The 14,708-nt window shown below is 40.5% G+C and overlaps 1 protein-coding gene across 7 annotated transcripts in view; it reads right to left on the reverse strand.

Moving 5' to 3' along the window:
- FRY (FRY microtubule binding protein) overlaps window positions 1-14,708 on the reverse strand; it is a 328,350-nt gene that overhangs the window by 217,807 nt on the left and 95,835 nt on the right. The gene's annotated exons all lie outside the window — the stretch shown is intronic.

The raw sequence follows: 14,708 nt of genomic DNA on the forward strand, positions 1-14,708 counted from the left end.
CAGTTCTATTATTTTAAAAGGCACAGCCTAAATCGACTTGTGAAAAACTTAATTTATGAAGGAACCAATACTGGTGATGACGATTAAGCGTTTCACCTTCAAAGAAAATACAAGATTAGGCCAGTGAGGAGACTGGGAAGGAAAACGCAAAGTTACTTAAAAACAGAACAGAATTGTAACTGAGCTTTCAATGGGCTTTATTTCTGACAGAAGAATTGTATGAGGGTCAGTGAAAGTGTATTTTCTTCACTAACACAGCTGTGAAGAGCAAGAAACCCAAGTCATTTTCTATTCTTGATTTACTCAGGGTAATTGAAGGTTTGCTAGAGCAACATAGGTCGAAATTACAAAACAGCATGGTATGGTGAATTGACTGATGAACGGAAACATTTCACAGGAAGGAGAAAAATGTCCAAATTCCCAGAATGAACACTCTAAGTGTTTCAGGCAAGCTCAAGGTCAGCAAAGATGCCGCTGTGGTTCCACAGTATCTTACACATTCAGGGTTTATGATGCGTTTTTTTTTATTATTATTGGCTTCCCTGGTGGCTCAGACGATAAAGCATCTGCCTGCAATGTGGGAGACCCATGCTCGATCCCTGGGTTGGGAAGATCCCCTGGAGAAGGAAATGGCAATCCATTCCAGTATTCTTGCCTGGAAAATCCCATGGATAGAGGAGCCTGGTAGGCTACAGTCCATGTGGTCACAAAGAGTCGGACACAACTGAGCGACTTCACTTTCACTTTATTATTATTATTTTAGAGTTGATTGTGGTGCCTATGTAGCATCTGATTTGTTTTAATGAAAGGGGTCAAAACAATTACAATACAATAGTGTGCTGAGGGAGGTATCTGAGTCTTGAGTATTGAATTCTTTCAATTCTCCTTTTTCAGATCTACATTGGAGTCAAGACTCAACTGAAAATCTGTACTTTGTCAGCTTCAAATCTCTCAGGCTATTATTAGGCCAACCTTTCAAATGATGTGACTGTCATTCAATGACAAAAAACATTACTTAAAAGAGCCTCAGCAAAATAAGAAAAAAATTTTTGTTTTTTCTTTTCACTCTATTACAGATATTAATTATCAAACAGCATTTAAGGGAAGTACAAGGGAGAAAGAGGTAGAAAAAAGAAATAATATTAGAGAGACATGGAACTGGAGTCAGGTACTCTGCCAGGCATTTCGCGTGTATTATTAAGTCCTCACAACAACCCTATAAGACAGGCATTACAATTCCATTCTGGAGTCGACAAAAGGAGTTAAAAATAAGATTTCTCAAAGTCATTCAAACATAGGGTTGTCAGACTCCAGAGTCACTACATTTATTAATTTTTATTCTAGTACTTTCCTTACTATGAATTGGAACTTCTACACAATGGCAAACTTAGAGTATTTATTTTGGTAAACATTTTGAAAGAGCCTCCAAATGATCTACCTTTTTAATCCAGAAACTTCACATATCTAAAACCCCAGCATTCATGAATCCCTGAGTGGAGTCTCCATGATGCCCTCATGATCTATTCATCCTTCTGCAGTAGCCTGGCCTGTATCAGTCTGGGAAACATCCTAAGGGCGATTCACATTGTTCTCATCTTTGGATTCCTACAAAAGTTTGGATCCCTAGAATTAATGAATAATACAAGGTGTCTTCTAGAGTCAAAAACAGATGGCACAAAGTCTGTCCATCTTTGTTACTAAGAATTCCTACCTCACCTCACCCGTCTCTACTCAGAGCTTTTTTCTCCCACTGGACACACCATTCCAGCAATCCTGATCTTGCCTCAGTTTATGTTAGACTGAAAGCATCAAATCGTGGATAGGTGAAGGCTCCTATGGGCAGGCACACTGACAACTGAGTAAGTGAAATATGTCAGCTGATGGCTCATATGGATAGAAAAACCAGAAGACAACAAAAAGCAGACATAAAACTTCTGAAGGACAGCAGCCTTAGGATATTTTCGTATAAAAAGAGACCATCCTGAGCTTTCCTGGCGATCCAGTGGTTAGGAAACTTGCCTGCCAATGCAGGGGAGACGGTTTCGATCCCTAGCCCGGGAAGATTCCACATGCTGCAGGGCAACTATGCTCGTGTGCCATAACTACTGAGCCCATGCACTGCAGCTACTGAAGCCCATGGGCCTAGAACCCATCCTCTCTGCAGCAAGAGAAGCCACCGCAATCAGAGGCCCGCACACCACAGCTGGAAAATAGCCCCCACTCACCATAACTATGGAGAAGGCAATGGCACCCCACTCCAGTACTCTTGCCTGGAAAATCCTATGGGCAGAGGAGCCTGGTAGGCTGCAGTCCATGGGGTCGCTAAGCGTTGGACACGACTGAGCGCCTTCACTTTCACTTTTCACTTTCATGCATTGGAGAAGGAGATAGCAACCCACTCCAGTGTTCTTGCCTGGAGAACCCCAGGGGTGGTGGAGCCTGGTGGGCTGCCATCTATGGGGTCGCACAGAGTCAGACACGACTGAAGCGACTTAGCAGCAGCACTGTAACTAGAGAAAAACTGAGTGCAGCCATGAAGACCCAGTGCAGCCAAAAATAAATAAAATAAGGTAGCCACATATAATGAATCTTTAGTAATCAATACATTTGCTGACAATCTGAATTCACTTAGACATGGTTGAATCATGACAGCCTCTGACGGCACAGATACAATACAGAGAATAGTAAAGTACACTTTGGAAAGAATTCCATTCAGTATTATTAAACTGAAATGTTTTGACACATCAAGGGTTAAACTTCATGACCTGAAAAAATTTACTCAGAGATCATTTGTTCCCCAATGACGCCAAATAAATGTCATGCATTTTAAACTATATTAATGTAATCTAAATTTTATAAATAACATAAAATGGACTGCTGGCATGCTTAATTGATAGTTCCATAATAATCCTCAAATATTAATTGAATGGTGACTTTAAAGTTGATGCTTTTTATTACTTTAACAGTTAATCTAATATTCATAAAAATTTCCTTTCTGTATCTGTGTGGCCTGGTGGCCTGACTGCAAATATTTTTAAGTGCAAGTGAAAGCCCAAACTGGCTGTTTCTATTTTCACAAGCTTAGAAGTTGCAAGGACATTCCTGAGTGTATCTGGTTAACCTCATTGCTTTGGGAAAGACTGTTTCTAGGCTACTGACAGACTGATACTATTTCATGCTACTTGATTAACATGAAGGTTAGATTATATAACCACTTTCATCAAATGGGACCTACAGAGCTGTATGAACCTTCCTTAATGTATATTATAATCTACCTTATTATATTATGGGAAGCAAGAAATAGCCTTTTGACACCCACTCAAATTTTTCTAGCATGGAGAACAAGTCAGCATTTAAAATTACGATACTGAACATTAACTATATCAAAACCCTGAAGTGATAAGAAACTCAAGCTGATAACGATTCTTTCTCTTTTTTCCATCATTGGTCTTAAAAACCCAACATTTCTCACTGAGTCTTTAGAACCAGTGTGTGATATATTCAATGAAATATTTCAGTAATAAGATGTTACATGTTATTTGCATAATCACATGCACATTAGCCTTTCTAGAAATTTAGTAAATACAAGGGGCCTCCCCGGTGGCTCAGCAGTAAAGAATCTGCCTGTGATGCCAGAGACATGCAGGAAATGCAGGTTCGATCCCTGGGTCAGAAAGGTCCCCTGGAGGAGGGTATGGCCACCTACTCCAGTATTCTTGCCTGGAAATCCCCATGGACAGAGGAGTCTGGCAGGCTGCAGTCCATGGGGGTCATGAAGAATTGGACATGACTGGGCAACTAAATGACAACAGCAGATACAAGTGCTAAAACGGTATCATTCACCCGTGGCAGATGCATGTTGATGCATGGCAAAACTAATACAATACTGTAAAGTAATTAGCCTCCAATTAAAACAAATACATTTAAATTAAAAAAAATAATAAAACAGTATCATAGAAACATGGCAGTTAACAGTAAGATGCCAGTGCCAAAAGGATTATGTATATCTTTTCACTACTTTTCCATGACATAACATAGTACAGAATATAATCATTCACTTGGATTAACAAATCTTTCAGAGACAAAGAACCTCTGAGACTGTCTTAGGATAGAAACCAAATTAAGTACAATGTGAGCAAACATCCCATGCAGCCTCACCCCTTCCCTGCGGAAACCACAGTAAGGGCCAAGAACCTATCAAAGACAGTGTGTCATTCATTATGCTTGGAGGCAATGGCTATCACACTGGCTTCTAGTTGTAGGTGGCAACTGCCAAGCAGGTCATTACCTACAGACAGATGCAACAAACAAATGCAATCCGAAAACATTTACCAGGAAGGCCTCTAGGAAAATACTGGTTTGTTCCGGTGTAGGGCACCCCTGGAACCCAGCCACTGTTAAAGCAGTGTTCTACCAACAGGTGTGCAATACTTATGACATACAGATTGTCTGAACCTACACAGAGCCTCTCTTTAAACCTCCATGTGACACCCGTTCTCTTGTAAATTACCAGGTGCACTTAGGCCCCACCTTGGAGAGGAAAATCAGAAGGCGTTCTATGCTAATAAGAAATGAAAGAACTTACTTGTGTTAGACATACTCTAAGCGCTTCTTCTCCAAAAACTTTTCTCTGAAGATGAATCAGTTTAGAAAAACACTCCCCAGTTCCACAGCAGAAAGTGCAATGCCTAACCAGATCTCTCCCTGATCTATAGTCTTTTAATTATGTTTTATTGGCGGAATACTGTATTGATCCTATTTCTTGAGTTTAATGCATTTATTCTGGGAGGGCTGACAAAGGACTCTTTACAGCTCTTTTTATAGAGCTTGGGAGCTCCATAAAAAGCACAAATTCCAGGACAAATTTCACCAATTTCTGGTGAAATTGGTGGAAAGTTGTGATCTATCTTTTTTAAAGGCTCCACAAGTAATTTGGATGTGCAGCCAGGTTTGGAAGCTACTGGTGGCCTCTGGGAATATTTAATTAAAAAAAATGATAATTTAGTATGCTATAAAACTGTCTCCCCAGACAGGGGAATGGGAGGGTTTAAAACAGTTACCATCTTGAACAGAGCTGTCAAGCTAGTAACCTCATCCTTACAACTCAAAACATAATAAAGAACCAGAAAGTAACCTCCCCGCAAACTTGGAGCTCATTTATGTTGTCCTTAATGTGTTTTTCATCTCGAAACAGCCTCATAGCTTCTTTGCCCAAATAGATGTCACAAAACTCAAGTACACAGTCTATTCGAGTTCTCACTGCAAGTCTAACTTTTATTTGCATACAACTCAGGCAGGTTTATTTGTTCAGTTTTCAAACCCTCAGCGAATTGGATGCAGAGAAGGCAAGATGTAACAAATGATCACTTCATAGATGCAAAAATTCTAAAATACAACTAATGACAGTGCCAACAAAAGCAGGGCAATATCTGCCCTTAGAGCTAAGCCTCCTGGAAACAACAGTCCACAAGGGCATTGCTGACTAGTGGCCCAGAACAAAAAAGAGGGGCTCTTCAAGATGTATTGCATTAGGGACTTTTCTGGTGGTCCAGTGTTAAGACTCCACTTTTTTCCACTGCAGAGGATGAGTGTTTAATCCCTGGTTGGGGAACTAAGATTCTTCAAGCCATGCAGCATGGCCAAAAAAAAAAAAAAAGATGTATTGCATCAATAGCGGAGGGTGAAAACTCAAAGGATTTTCATATTTTTACATCTAAATACTTAATACAATGAGCTTGATAATGGGAGCTCAGAGAGCTACAGTTAAAATGAGAGAAAACAACTATTGCATCTGAAAAAGCATCATTTAAACCAATATTTCCAACTTGAAGTTTTGACTGGTCCTGAAAACACTAACCTTCTTGATCAAGTATGCAAATGCTGGTGAAATAGCTCACGCCAGGAGCTTAAGGAATGAGTTCTATCCCTCCCTTTTGACTATTCATTAAGAAAGCATACAGGAAAAAAAAAAAGCATAAAGAAAACAACAATATCTAAAAACCAGTTACACTGAACGTTCAAGAACCATTCAGCTAAGTATCCCATATCAATTTCCACCCAACACTTATGAATCATCCATACTGGTTTTATGTAGGAGTAAAAAAGAGGCATTCCCAAAAGAGAACTTTATACATTAGAAATGAACATACTAAAGGCACCACTATGTGGGGGATTAAAATGGTTGTTTTTCTTTTTTTTTTTTTTTAATTTTTTAACTTTACAATATTGTATTGGTTTTGCCATATATCAAAATGAATCCGCCACAGGTATACATGTGTTCCCCATCCTGAACCCTCCTCCCTCCCCATACCATCCCTCTGGGTCGTCCCAGTGCACCAGCCCCAAGCATCCAGTATTGTGCATCGAACCTGGACTGGTGACTCGTTTCATATATGATATTATACATGTTTCAATGCCATTCTCCCAAATCATCCCACCCTCTCCCTCTCCCACAGAGTCCAAAAGACTGTTCAATACATCAGTGTCTCTCTTGCTGTCTCGTATACAGGGTTATTGTTACCATCTTTCTAAATTCCATATATATGTGTTAGTATACTGTATTGGTGTTTTTCTTTCTGGCTTACTTCACTCTGTATAATAGGCACCAGTTTCATCCACCTCATTAGAACTGATTCAAATGTATTCTTTTTAATGGCTGAGTAATACTCCATTGTGTATATGTACCATCGCTTTCTTATCCATTCATCTGCTGATGGACATCTAGGTTGCTTCCATGTCCTGGCTATTATAAACAGTGCTGCGATGAACATTGGGGTACACGTGTCTCTTTCAATCCTGGTTTCTTCAGTGTGTATGCCCAGCAGTGGGATTGCTGGATCATAAGACAGTTCTATCAAGTTAAATTTTGCCTTTACAGGTGAATGAAGAAGCAGGAAGAAGGGACTTTGTCACATAGCTTTTTACTACTAAGGAGGCCTCTATCCCTGTTGCCTGGAAAATCCCATGGGCGGAGGAGCCTGGAAGGCTGCAGTCCATGGGGTCGCTAAGAATCAGAGATGACTGAGCGACTTCACTTTCACTTTTCACTTTCATGTATTGGAGAAGGAAATGGCAACCCACTCCAGTGTTCTTGCCTGGAGAATTCCAGGGATGGGGCAGCCTGGTTGGTTGCCGTCTATGGGGTCGCACAGAGTCGGACACGACTGAAGAGACTTAGCAGCAGCAGCAGCAGCAGGCCTCTATCCCCAAGACTTTTCATCTCCACAACCTTGCTCTGCCCAAGGACCCTTTGAGACAACTCAGCCTACAGCATGGTTTCTACATTCTACTTTGGATCTGGAGTTGATGATATATTTGAGAATCAAAAAATATGGTCTAAGAAAGGGTCCTCCTTCAGGGTCCTCCAAAGCAGGCAAAATAAGGACTCCAGGGCAGCCAGGATCCATAAGTCCAGGTTTAAGAGGTACTTGCCCCACGATTAGCCGTGGGACCTTGGCCAAGTCAAGCAGTTTGAGATCCAGACTTTTCAGTCAAAAGATAATGGATTCAGACACTTGCTATGAAAAAACAGCCATCCTCCTGCAGCATTTTAAAAGCAACTAAACATTACTTTGGCTAACCTAGAGAGCTGCATTCAAAGAAGATGTCATCAATCTAGCAGGCAGAACAAGCTGAGTGTCAGATGTCACCACTAAGCATAATCAGTATAAGGCAACTCCCAAGATGAAATTCAGGTTTAGAATATCTTTATTTTTTATTATGAAATGATTCAGCTGCCTAAAAGTCTGGGGACCTACTAAAAAACAATTCAAGATAATTTTAGCTGTGCTGTTCAATACCAGCCACATAAAACTATGAAGCGCTTGAAATGTGGTTAGTGCAATTGAGTTACTACATTTTCATTTTAATCCGTTTAAATTAAAATTGAAAACTTGATACTTGATTCAGTTATAGGAAAAAATTTAGGTACATCTGTAATAATTTGCATATGTACAACTAGTTTTTTAAACTGTAAATTTTATGATATCTAAATAGAGATCAAGGCTTTTTGGCCAATTTGGTATTCAAATTTAGATTCATTGGTGGTTTGAGATGAATGAACACTGGATTTTGGAGAATTATTCCCTCTAGAAAGAATATGAAATATTTCATTAATAACGTTTATGGTGACAGAGAAACAGACATAGAGAACAGACCTATGGGCATGGGGGGAGGGGAGGTGGGAGAAGGAGAGATGTATGGAGAGAGTAACATGGAAATTTACAATACCATATGTAAAATAGATAGCCAGTGGGAATTTGCTGTGTGACTCAGGGAATGCAAACAGGGGCTCTGTGACAGGCTGAGGGGTGGGATGGGGAGGGAGATGGGAGGAAGGATCTGGAGGGAAGTGACATGAGTGTACCTATGGCTGATTCTTGTTGATGTATGACAGAAAACCACAAAATTCTATAAAGCAATTATCTTTCAATTAAAAATTTTTTTAAAAAGAAAAAATGTTTATGATGATTACATGTCAAAATAATATTTTAAATATACTGGACTAGGTAAAATACTAAAAGAAATTGAAGATGTTTTCAAGCTTTGTTTAATGTGACTACTAGAAAGCTTAAAACTGCAAAAAAGTCATGCATTATATTTCTATTGTACATGCTATTATCCAGACCAATTACTGCTTTATAAAACTTAGACATATGGGAAACCATTTTTGTGACTAAACATGGAAAGCCATTAAGAAAAGCCACCTTTTTGCATAACCATGAATCAGTAAACACCTCTAGCCATAAATATTCACAAATAAGCAATAAAATATTGATGTATTGATTCAATATGTGAATATCTATTAATCTCTCCAAAAACTATCAGGCTGGGTAAGACTGGGAACTTGGTTTTAGGGGGACTCCATTTCAAGACTGAGGAGTTAGCTTTATGCCTGCTTGAAGCTGAAAAAGTTAAAGTAACTTGTCCAAATCGCACACCCAAGGGACTCCAATACAGTTCTCCTGACTCAGAAGTGTGTACTGTTCCTGCTATACCAGACTGCCTAGAAACTGAGATGCAAAAACACCATAAAAGATATCTCAGATATTAAATGCTCCCACATGGCACCCAAATCCACATAAAACCAAAAACATAAAACTGACTAGGAAACAGATTTTTAAACATCTTAATACTCCCTTAGCCCCGTCTAACTATATCCCACACGTTACAGCTGAGTACACAGGGATTTGGGATAACCACTGTATTACCATCAGCATTCTTACTAAAAATCATGGATTCCCAGTTTGCCTGCCTCTTGAGGGTCACTTCTTTGCAATTCAGGGCAATCCAAAACACCTACTGCAGTGCTCTGCACACAGTGGGTTCTCAGAGTGCATCTGTTTGTTTACAGCTTTAATTTGGAAGCCACAGGAATGAGGGAAGAAAAGCTGGTAAAATGGTCTGACAAAATGTGAAATCCTCACACAGAGACCACAATCTTGATTCATACTGTTCCCACAGCAGGATCATTTCATCGGCTAATCCCCACCTGAAACCTCAGAGCCCGTGGAGTGCTAGGGAACACGGGCTCCTATTCAAGCAGAAAACTCAACTGGCAACTGTGTGTCTGAAGCTTTGGTGGGCTTCTGTTTCATTCCAGGAGGTAGGTCTTGAATTCCCTTCAGCTGCTCTGGCCAGCCACACCACCACTCCCTTCCTCTGCTTCTTCACTCCAGCCACACACTTTTTGGTTGACATGCCTTTTCCTCCCAATCCTGCCAATACATCTTCTCTTTCAAAGACCTTTTACAAATCCAACTGGTACCACAAAACCTCCCTTAACCAAATGAAAGGGCAACGGTTCTTTTCCTCACCCAATTACATCCTGGGATGCAATAACTTTGAGCCCTCAGAATGGAAAGGGATGGAAATATTTAAATATGTATCTATATGAATGGAGTTTTGTTACTGTATAAATTTAAATATGTATATGTATGAATCGAGTTTTGTTACTGTGTAACTTCTTGGTTTATGGTTTAAAGTATTATTTCTGTCTCAACTATACGGCTGTTAGTTCATTTATTTAAATAATTCTCATTGTTAAGTAGCTTTTTTTTTTTTTTTTTTAACTTTTTAGTCCTTTTTTCTTTTTTCTGGCCTCACAGCACAGCTTATGGAATCTTAGTTCCCCAACCAGGGACCAAACCTCCATCCCCTGCAGTGGGAGCACGTGGTCAACCACTGGACTACCAGTCCCTCACTATTAAGTAGCTCTTTAAGAACTTGTTCACATGCTGATGTGTCTTCCTGAAATACTACATGTGGCAGATATGTAATTATAACTTTAAGTTCCTTTATTGTGCAATATTCATTGAGAGAACTAAATGCTCAAGACAGGGTAAGTGTAAGGTTTACACTGCTGTTTTATGACAAATTAGGTGCATGTCTGCCTTACTTTCCTACGTGATGACAAACCAGCTGCCATGACTTATTAATTGTTACAGAGCACTCGGCGGCATTCTGAAGTAGTGACGGCCATGCCCTGGCAGCCCATAAAAGTGAATACAACTTCCAGCAGTTTCCTCACGTAAGGGCAGGGAGGAGGCACTGGGAGACTCTGATTCAACTAGCCTAATGGGATAGAGTTTGAACTGGCACACAAACACAGAAAAATATGTCATCATCGAGTTGCCTAAGACTAGGAGAGATTTTTCTCCTAGAGAGATTTACGCAAGTCCACATGGCCTGGGAAGCACGCTGGCTCTCTCTAGAAGGTAGACAGGAACTCGAGAGCCAGTCCTAGGAGGACCAAACCATGTATGGCTATGAATGCACCAAAAGGCAACTAACACAGATCACATCATGCTGAACCTTGTCTCTTAAACAGTGTTTGTGACCTTTCATGAAGCACTGCTTTCCTGTGAAGTCACACTACACAATCCTGGGAGATTTCCATATACAAAAATTGGTTAGACAAATTAGGGGATGTCCCTGAAGGTCCAGTAAGTTGAGACTCCATGCTTTCTCTGCAAGGGTTGTGGGTTTGATCCCTGGTTGGGGAACTAAGATCCCACAGGCTGTGTGACGTGGCCAAAACAAAACAAAACAAACTGGTTAGACAATTTAGATGAACTGATAACCTGAAACCATCCCAAAGTATTCCAGAGGGCTGTGCAGCATTCATTAGAGCCTTATTTGTGCATTTAAATGATTCAAGGTGCCTTGCTCATCTGAATTTTATTTTATTGAAACACAAAATCTCTGTCCATCTATATAATCTGGGAATAACCATGAACCAAACTCAACAATATATATCAGCAAGAAAATGCCTCTGCTATTCTGGTGCAATAAATTAAGTGAGATATCAGCAGGTAACTCCATCATCACCTTTTAGCTTCAACACAAATATTCTAAGAGCACAACTCCCATTCAACGTATAATTGCAAAACGCTGTTCCTCAGGAAATTGCTTCTGTCTCTTGCCTTCTCTTTTTTAAGCCACTTGCATGAGCTACATCATCATGCATATCAATATCATGTGTTAAAACCAAGCACAGCCTCAGTTTAGGGAGGACTCTGAGCCCTGGCAATGCTAACCCAGACAAGTTGCTTGAAACTGTCCCCTCCTCTCCTTCTCCCTTACTTTTAGTTGTGTCATCTCTTCCCTGGGTTATCCTCATAGAGATTCTTCTACCTCCACTTTCAACCCAAATGCTCAGCATTCCCTGGAATCTGTCCATGTTGCTCCCGCTTTAAAAAGCTGTCAGGCACCACACTTGAAAATGTGTGGGCTATTTTCAGATATCTTTTCATATTGATTTCTAACATAAATCCCCAGTGATAAGAGACTGACTGTGTACTATGTGGAGAAGGCAATGGCACCCCACTCCAGTACTCTTGCCTGGAAAATCCCATGGATGGAGGAGCCTGGTGGGCTGCAGTCCATGGGATTGCTAAGAGTCGGACACGACTGAACGACTTCACTTTCACTTTTTCACTTTCATGCATTGGAGAAGGAAATGGCAACCCACTCCAGTGTTCTTGCCTGGAGAATCCCAGGGACAGGGGAGCCTGGTGGGCTGCCGTCTATGGGGTCACACAGAGTCGGACACGACTGAAGTGACTTAGCAGCAGTGTACTATGTCAATACCTTTAGACCATGAAATGTTTGCACTTTGCTTCATGTCTCTGGATATGTTTCACTGTCTCCTGGTTTATAGTCTATGGGAACTTGAATAGAACTTGTATCCTGTTGTTGCGTGAAAACTGTATAAATCTTAATTATGTTGAATTGGTTTATAGTGCTTTCCAGATCTACTGTATCCTTCTACTTTTCTATTCATTAAGTTTTGAGTTTGATATTGAAACTCCAACTAAAAGTCTTAATTTATCTACTTTAAAAATAATTTTAATATGTAGTAGAACCATATGTAACTTTGCTCTGTATTTTCCAAGTCTCCTGTAAATGTGTTATCATACTTTCAAAATTTTAAAAATATAAAAGAAGAAGAAAAAAACAAACAAAAGCAGTGGGGCTTGCCTGATGCTTTCAGGACAAAGCCCAGACCCTTCAACAGCTCCTTCAGCGCTCCTTATGATCTGACGCAATTGTCTGCAGGTACCTTCTGTGACTCTTCTGGGACCCTGAGATCCGGCCGCTCCCTGAATCCATTAATTTCATAGCTCCCTGAATCCATGAATTTCATAGCCCCCAGCATTTGATCACGCTCTTCCCTTTGCTCTCCTCTCGCCTTTCTGTAGCATTCTTCAAGTTCAAATGTCACAGCCTCTTGGAACAATTCCTCTGCCTCTTCCCTCCCACATTAAAAAAAAAATTAATCAGTTTATCCTCTGGATGATTATTTATGTCAGTATCCCTGAGTCCAAGCACAAGGCCTGGCACAGAAAAGAACATTTATCTGATCAGCATTTTTGTTCTCCGCAATTTCCTTCTATCTCTCCTTTCATCAAAGCCAGCTGTCTTTGACTGTAAAGTCCATAGAAGGCAGGAGGTGGCCCTGCTGCGTAGGCTCTATCCGGCCTGGTGCCCTACTCAAGTAAGCATCCAATAATTTGTAAGAGAAGGGAAAGGCTGTTGATTCACTGACAGGAACTTCCTGAAGCTCATTCAGGCATGTCCAATTTGATGCTCTGAGTAAATCCACCTTAACTGTCAGGACTGTGTTTAGAACTTTTTTCTACTAAGACAATCAATTTCTCCAAATATGAAACAGCAGCATCCCTCCCATGTAAAAAGCCCTTGATCATAAAGAATTATTTCTGTAATCTCACTAAAAATAGTTTCCTTCTAATTTGGCAAAAGTGGCTGGAAGGTTTAAAAGTAAAGTTAAATCCATTTAACTTAAATGACACTATGCAAATGTAGGAACAAGTGAATATATTTTCTAGAGAAAGCAATCTTTGACAGTGTCAACTAATTTAAAACAAACCCAAACAAAAAACCAATCACAGAAATATTCCCTGAAGTGGCTGATTACTACATAAATACATTATTTCACTCTAACTTCGTCTTGAGTTTCATGGACACATGGGCCCTGAGTTCTGTGAACACAAAGTCCATCCATGTTGCTGCCAAATGGCAAAATTTTGTTCTTTTTATGGCTAAGTAGTATTCCATTGAATATATCTATACTACATCTTCTTTATCCATTCATCTGTTGATGGACACTTAGGTTGCTTCCATATCTTGGCAATTATAAAGAAGGCTACTGTGAACACTGGAGTGATGGATCTTTTTGAATTAGCATTTTTTTTGGAGGAGGGGGGGATATATATCCAGGAGTAGAACTGCTGAGTTTAACTTATTAAATCCACTCAAAAAAAACAGGTGAAGGTCACAGAGGGAAAGAGACTTTATAGCCAAGGCTGGATGTTGAGTCCCAGCTTAGAGCAAACTCCCTCCATCCCCCAATACAGAACATTGTTACTGCTTGCTGGGAGCTCATCCATGATGGGATCAATGTAAGTTATATTTGGCCACAGGCCTCCTATACCCATTCAGGTAATTTTACTCACTGTTAATATGTGACAGTTTCTTATCAAGTGCCCATGTGCCCTGAAAGGTATGGGGAATATAAGGATGAATATATATATATATTCATATATAAGGTGGATTCTTAGCCCAGGAGTTACCTAGACCACACAGCACACTTACACGACACTGTGGCCACTGCTGCTGTGGAAGTATGTAGAAAGAGCAGGGGAAGCGGAGCAGTCAGAGAAGACTTCACCCCGAAGGTGACATCTGGACTCGTACTTGGGAGAAGACTTTGGCTCAGGTCCAAAAAACACATGCTTAAGGTTTTTGAACTGTGGTGCTGGAGGAGACTCTTGGACAGCAAGGAGATCAAATCAGTCAATCCTAAAGGAAATCAATCCTGAATATTCATTGGAAGGACTGATGCTGAAGCTCCAATACTTTGGCCACCTGATTCAAAGAGCCAGTTCACTGGAAAAGACCCTGATGCTGAGAAAGACTGAAGGCAGGAGGAGAAGGGAACGAAAGAGGATGAGATAGTTGGGTGGTATCACCAACTCAATGGACATGCTGCTGCTGCTAAGTTGCTTCAGTCGTGTCCAACTTTGTGCGACCCCACAGACAGAAGCCCACCAGGCTCCCCCGGCCCTGGGATTCTCCAGGCAAGAATACTGGTGTGGGTTGCCATTTCCTTCTCCAATGCATGAAAGCGAAAAGTGAAAGTGAAGTCGCTCAGTCGTGTCCGACTCTTAACGACCCCATGGACTGCA

This window comes from Bos taurus, chromosome 12, assembly GCF_002263795.3.
Source record: "Bos taurus isolate L1 Dominette 01449 registration number 42190680 breed Hereford chromosome 12, ARS-UCD2.0, whole genome shotgun sequence".
NCBI lineage: Eukaryota > Metazoa > Chordata > Mammalia > Artiodactyla > Bovidae > Bos > Bos taurus.